This window comes from Chiroxiphia lanceolata, chromosome Z, assembly GCF_009829145.1.
Source record: "Chiroxiphia lanceolata isolate bChiLan1 chromosome Z, bChiLan1.pri, whole genome shotgun sequence".
NCBI classification, from domain to species: Eukaryota; Metazoa; Chordata; class Aves; order Passeriformes; family Pipridae; genus Chiroxiphia; species Chiroxiphia lanceolata.
Window position 1 is genome coordinate 60,095,368 of NC_045671.1, and position 6,405 is coordinate 60,101,772.

A 6,405-nucleotide genomic window follows, 5' to 3' on the forward strand; every position below is an offset into this window, starting at 1 on the left:
CCAAATTACGAAAGGGACTAAGTAACTGAAAAGTGCTAAAAAACACAAGCTGAAAACAAGAAAGGTGCCAGAGCACAAATTTAATATCAATTTGGCTGGCAAGGTCAGAGTTCATGTTGCTTTCTATGAGCACTAGCGGTGTCATCCAGGCACTAAGAGTTGATGATAACATGCAATTTCCATGTTTAGTAGTGGAACAGAGCAGGATATAGGCGAGTTCTTCCGAAACACAGGGGCATCCTTTAAATACAAATATGAGACGGAAGCTCAGTTTGGAAGTGACAGAGAATAAACGTGGAAAGCAACTTAGATGAGGATAAGGATAAAAATAACAGTTCTGGCTTTTAGGAAGAAAACCATGGGAAAAAGTCAATATCCTTCAGGAAAGCAGACTTCTATAACCCTACAACTGAGGTCTAGTGGGATGGATGTCTAGAAAAGAGAAGGGAGTGAAGAGAGCTGGTGACCTTTAAAGGGCACAGGTGTAAGTTATCAATGAAAAGATAAGGAAGGGTTGGACAGCACTGATTTGGCTAATTCAGTTTTTCAGTGATTTCAAAAAGAAAGCTCAAAGTAGAAATCAGGTTAGATTATTCTTTGATACCACTGGTAATGTAAAAACACACATACACAAAAAACCAAACCAAACCAAACAAATAAACAAAAAAAAAAAAAAGGCACAAGAAAAAAGCACACTGAGAAGATAAGAAAATCTAGAAAGACCAATCTTTGAAGAGTTAAGAAGAAATTAAACTTATTTGGTAAGTAATTTAATAAAAAGACAATCACAAAAGAGCTGGCTTGATACACAGTGAAGAGGAAGCTCTCCTTTTCAGTTCTCAGTGACTGACATATTCAATACCAGTTTGCCTCCTTCTTCACTCAGGATGTGTTCAATGTTTAACATGACCAGCCCAAGTAACAGAAAGGTAAAAATTCCAGCAGATTTAGGAGCGTGGTGGATGTTTTGAAGCTGGCAGTGCTGTTGAAATTAATTATTGAATAGAATAAGACCAGTCTCTCCATGAATGGTGCAGCCCATTTAACAGGACACTAGAGCAGACTGCAGAGGAGAGGAACCTGCCTTCTTGCCAGCAACAGGCAACTTTTTGGCCCTTTTACAGTCCTAAAACCAGTGTTTGCAAAAGGCCAAAGGAAGCAGCTCTGCTTCAGATTTCATAAAGACCTGGATGAGCTCTGAAAACTGAGGACAGAAAAAACACTTGGAGACTACATTTAAAACAGGGGGAAAGAAAGAGGAGTACTTAAAACTCTGAGCCCTGTCAGATTACCTGACTTCTAGAAAAAAGGAGAACAAGAATGTTTAAGTGCTGTAGAGATGTAAATAGCACTTCTTCCTTAGAGGGCATAGATCTTGAATGGGGAGTAACAGTAAGTGTTAATACCTTGACTTTAAGCTTTGATTACAAAGCTGTTTCAGATTATTTTCTTCTAAGAAATACAAAGGCAACTTAAGAGAAAGCAATGTGTAGAACAAACTAAATAACGAAAGTATTATCAGCAGATTAGTGACAAGCTGGAACAGGGTATGGAGTGAGGTTTTACAAGAGTCTATCCCAAGTCCAGAACTATAAAGTACTTCTTTACCAACTTGGATGAAAGAAATAACAGGTATTGTTAGCAAATTTACACATAATATTGATCTGGAAGGACCAGAGTTAGAATTCAAAATCTTAATTAACTGAATTCTTACAGACTACATCAGAGGTTAGGCAGTGCTTAATAACAGCAACTACAAAGCTCTACACTTACAGGTAATCAGCTCACAGTCATAGGAAAACACATGATTCCACACACAGCTGCACTGCAGAAAGAGATCTAGGAATTAACAAGCGTATTTTGCGATCCAAGAGGAAATGCATAATGGAACGGGCTTTATCAGCCATGAGAACTTCTTCACTCATTTAAGTGACTGAGTTGCCCTTAGCTGGAGAGTCATGCTGAGTTCTGGGCACTCATTCAAGAAAGATATGAACCAGCTAGAAAAGGCAGTAAAAATAATTAGAGGATTGGAATTCAAGTTATTCAATCTAGAAGTATGAAGAAGAATGTGGAAAAAAAAATTACATTAGAATAAATCCTTTAGATCCATTGTCTACAGGAAATAGCTCAAAAGCTTTTACTTTACATGCCAACAAAAAAGTCTTAATATCCAAGACTTTCAGAAATGGAAGACAGTGTCTAGAACCATTCCTGTCTGACAGCAGACTAGACATGCCCCTATGAGAGATAAGTAGAAGCAGCATAACACTGATCCTCTAATTAAATGCAAAATAAATTAAAATAAACAAGTAAAAAGAATTGCAGTTGGGGATACAGGGGAGTGGCTGTCCTATATAAAGTATATCTGAATTATTTGAATTACGTTTGTGTTTGAGTTGTGTGGCAAGGTTTTGGTAGCATGAGTGTAGAGGAGTAGCATCTGTGAGAAGCTGCTAGAAGCTTCCCACATGTTCAACAGAACCAGTGCTAGCTTGTTCCAAGATGAACCCACCACTGGCCAAGGCCAAATCCATCAGCTGTGATGGTAGCACCTCTGGGATAATACAGTGAAGAAGAGGTAAAAACTGCTCCACAATAGTAGCTGGGAGAGAGGAGTGAGAATAGGTGAGAGAAACAACCTTGCAGCAACCAAGGTCAGTGCAGGAGTGGAAGGAGATGCTCCAGGCAGAGGAGAGATTCCCCTGTGGCCTGTGGTACAGGGGGTATGGCCCATGGTGAGGGCAGGCTGTCCCTCTGCAGCCCATGGAGGTCCATGGAGCAGCAGATATCCACCTGCCCATGAAGGACCCCATGTCAGAGCAGGTAGGTGCCTGAATAGGCTGTTGTAATGGTTTTGAGTTTAGGCCTTCCTTCCTGGTTGCCAGGAAGGAAGGAAGGAAGTATTCCATCCTATTCCTTTACATAATCCAACATATAAATAGACAGAGAGAGAAGCCTCTTCCTCTCTTCCCTTCTGGTGGCTCTGGAGGTTCGGGTTCCCTGCTGTCAGTTCTGCTCTGTGGGGGAGTGGGGCCAGGTGAGACCTTGTGGACCTTGGGAGGCAGAGGGTGCCGGGGGTCGTTCAGTGCGATTTCTGTTGTCCCAAGCAAAGTAGTAAGATATTCTTTTGCTAATTCTTTAGTTTGCTAGATCCTGATTTTTTGATTGTGCATATCTATTTTGGTTTTGTACATTTTTTTTTCCCCTTCCCTTTCCCTTTTGGGATTGTATATAGTATTTCAACTGTATATAACTGTACTATACTGTCTTGGTTTGAGATTATACGTAAATACATATATATTTTACTAAAGTCCAGATAGCCTGGATTTTTTTTGTAATTTTTTTTTCTCTTTTGGTCTTTGCCGGAAGTTTTTGTGCTGGGTCTTGGGGACTTGGTAGGGAGCCAAATAAAATTTAGACAGCTGTGAAGCCTGCACTGAAGCAGGGTCCTGACAGGACCTGTGGCCCTGAGAAGAGAGGAGCCCATACTGGAGCAGTTCATGAAGAACTGGAGCCCATGGGGAGGACCCATGTTGGAAAAGTTCACAGATGTTTGCCTCCATGGGAGGGACCCCATGCCAGAGCAGAGGAAGAGTGTGAGGAGTCCTCCCCCTGGAGAGGAAGGAGCAGCAGAGACAACAATGAACTGACTGCAGTCCCCATTGAGATTAAAGTTAGGCTCAAGAAGAAGGGAGGATTGTTAAGGAGATGTTTTAAGACTTAGTTTTTTTTTTATTTCTCTACTGATTTGATTGGAAGAATTTAAATTAATTTCCCCAAGTCAAGTCTCTTTTGCCTGTGACTGTAATTGCTGGATGATATCTTCCTGCCCTTATCTTGACCCATGAGACTTTTATTACTTTTTCTCTGCCCTGTGATGGAGCTGCTTGGCAGGCATCTGATATGCAGCTAAGGTCAAACTCACCACAACAGTACTTCAGGCAGCCTTCTTTTCCTTTCTGATTCTCAGTGACTTCTCCATTCAAACTTTGTATTAACCTTTAAATCTCATTAGATTTGACAATTTATGGTACATATTCTTTGCAAATCTGTCATTATCTCTGCATTCTGGAACTGAATCGTGAAAAGGAAGTAAGTAGTGATCTAGTTCTATGTTAGTATTTGTGAGTTTTCCACTGAAAGGTGGGATTAAAGAAACAGAAGATATCTGATCAGTGTTTAGTGTCTCACTTAAAGCTGCACATCACTTAGAGCATAACAATGCTTTCTCATGCCAAGCCATTATCTCTGCTATATGCATATTATACCTATGTATTGCCCACAGTGATATTTGTCACTTAGGCAGACAATTCAGATGTGATACCAGAAATGCAGCAGTAGATGGCATAATTACGCTGTGACCTGGTAGAAATTTCAGCTTCACTCTTCTCTTTTGTCTAAGTCACGCAGATCAAATACTGAAAAAAAGTGCTCTATACACAGCACATTTTGCTCTCAGACTGAGGAATTATGAAGCTGGCTGATCAACCATAAGAGCAGAAACAACATGGTGGAAAATGGAGTTATGTTTTCTTGTAAAAGAAGGTTGTGCTCTAGGCCTAAATTCTTAAAAGAGTGGTCAGAAACAAGCTGGAATTCAATGTTTAAATTACCTTCTTGGAATTGCAAGCAATAAAAGTTTCAGAAAAGAAATCCATCCATTCTTATGTAGATATGTGGGTAATGTGGTTAGCGTTACTAACTCTTGCTTTAAGACTACTTTCTTCCATACAGATTTTAAGGCAAGGTTGGTTGGACACTATAGCTTTGGCGGTTTTTTTAAGGAATCATAATTACATTTAGAACTAACCATAAATCAGATTTTTCCCTTGGTATTCACAGCTATCATAGCTTTTCAAAAATTTCATATGAAGTCATTTTAAATTACAGTAAAATCCCTCACTGCATTTCAGGCTATGATTTGAAAGTGAGGAGTAAATATTAAACAGGTAAAAAACCACACCATAAACAACATAATAGAACAGCTTCAAAGTCACATGCAGCAGTAAAACCAAGCTTCCATTACTGGTAGGGGTTAGCAGTACCTTTAAGAAAAATGAATTGCATGGCACTTGTTTCTTTCATACTTAAGAATGTTTCAAGATGCTTGCTGTCTTGCAAAATACTTTGATCTTTCTGCAAAGTAAACTGTGCAGTAGACATAAGCATTATCTTGCTCATATCATTCTTGTTCACTGAACTGCACTCTCAGAAGGATCAAAACTAGTAAAGAAAGAGATCCTCAAAAAGCTGTATCATCAGCTTTTTGTCACATATCTTGAATATGTGACATAGCAGCTGAAGTGCTCTACAGGCAACACCAATCCCTCTTAGAAACACAGATTCCATCCTCAGGATCACCTCAATGGGTTCCTCCATCTTCCAGAAGAGCCTTTTATAGCACCTTCGGACAAAAATACCCACAACAGAAAAAAGACATGAACGCCTCCTTTACTAGGGAGGATTTGAGACTTGGAAAAAGAAACTGTTCTTCCAGTTCCACATACTTTTTCAGATTTTTATTTATATCAGTTGTGATATAAGCAAAAAAGCTCAAGTGGACAAGTTTTTTCTATCCTGTGCACTGCAGTAGCCTTAATTATATGATCAAATTTCTTTCTACAAGAAAATTATCTGAGCTATTCAGGGACCAGGATGCTGATGCTTACTGAAAAGAGGGGACTCAGCATTCTCATGTTCTTCTTATTACTCAGCTCAGCCTCACATTGTAGTATATTTTCCACACTTTATTCTGAATACTGACCTACTAATTTCTGTGAGAAAATGAAGTGTTTGTCACCCATCACATCGTCTTAGTATTCCCTTAGTATACTCTGCAAGGTAAAGGAGAGCATATGATTTCTTTGCTTTTACCAATGATGAATGAAAGCATGAAAGTCAAAGTTAACATGATGACAACTTTTTCAAATCACTGCATTGTGATTCATTAAGTTTTCAGAACTGAATTTCCATTCACTAAAGTTTAGCTGTGAAATCTTAGCATATACGTGAACTGGGATGCTCAGGGTTAGAAGTAGCATGCATTTAATTAGTGAGGGGTTTGGCTTGGGGCTTTGATTTTTGGGTTGTTTTGTTTTGTTTGTTTGTAGGAGTTCGATTTGAGCGACTTATTACGATTTCAGTAAGACTGTGTGCAAGAGAAATTAAATTCTCAAGGACAAGTTTCATCTGCCTTAGTTTTAACTCCTCTTTCCTCTACACCAGTCATCAAATACTCCTGTTTGTGTATCATTCAATCTCCACAACCTCTGAGAGTTTGGACCTTATGCTGCAAATGTTTATTATTTTCACATCAACATCATTACTGTTTAGTACAGTGCAAGTATTGTAACTGTTCAAAATACATTAGGAAGAGCACTCTGTGAAAGATTGTCCTGTATA

The 6,405-nt window shown here is 39.1% G+C and overlaps 1 long non-coding RNA gene across 1 annotated transcript; it reads left to right on the top strand.

The window, feature by feature from the left end:
• The first annotated feature begins 2,449 nt into the window (after positions 1 to 2,449).
• On the top strand, positions 2,450 to 5,044 carry LOC116780616. The gene is made up of 3 exons (XR_004354536.1): positions 2,450 to 2,657; positions 3,069 to 3,071; positions 3,373 to 5,044. It is a non-coding gene; the product is annotated as an uncharacterized LOC116780616 (long non-coding RNA).
• Positions 5,045 to 6,405: the final 1,361 nt, after the last annotated feature.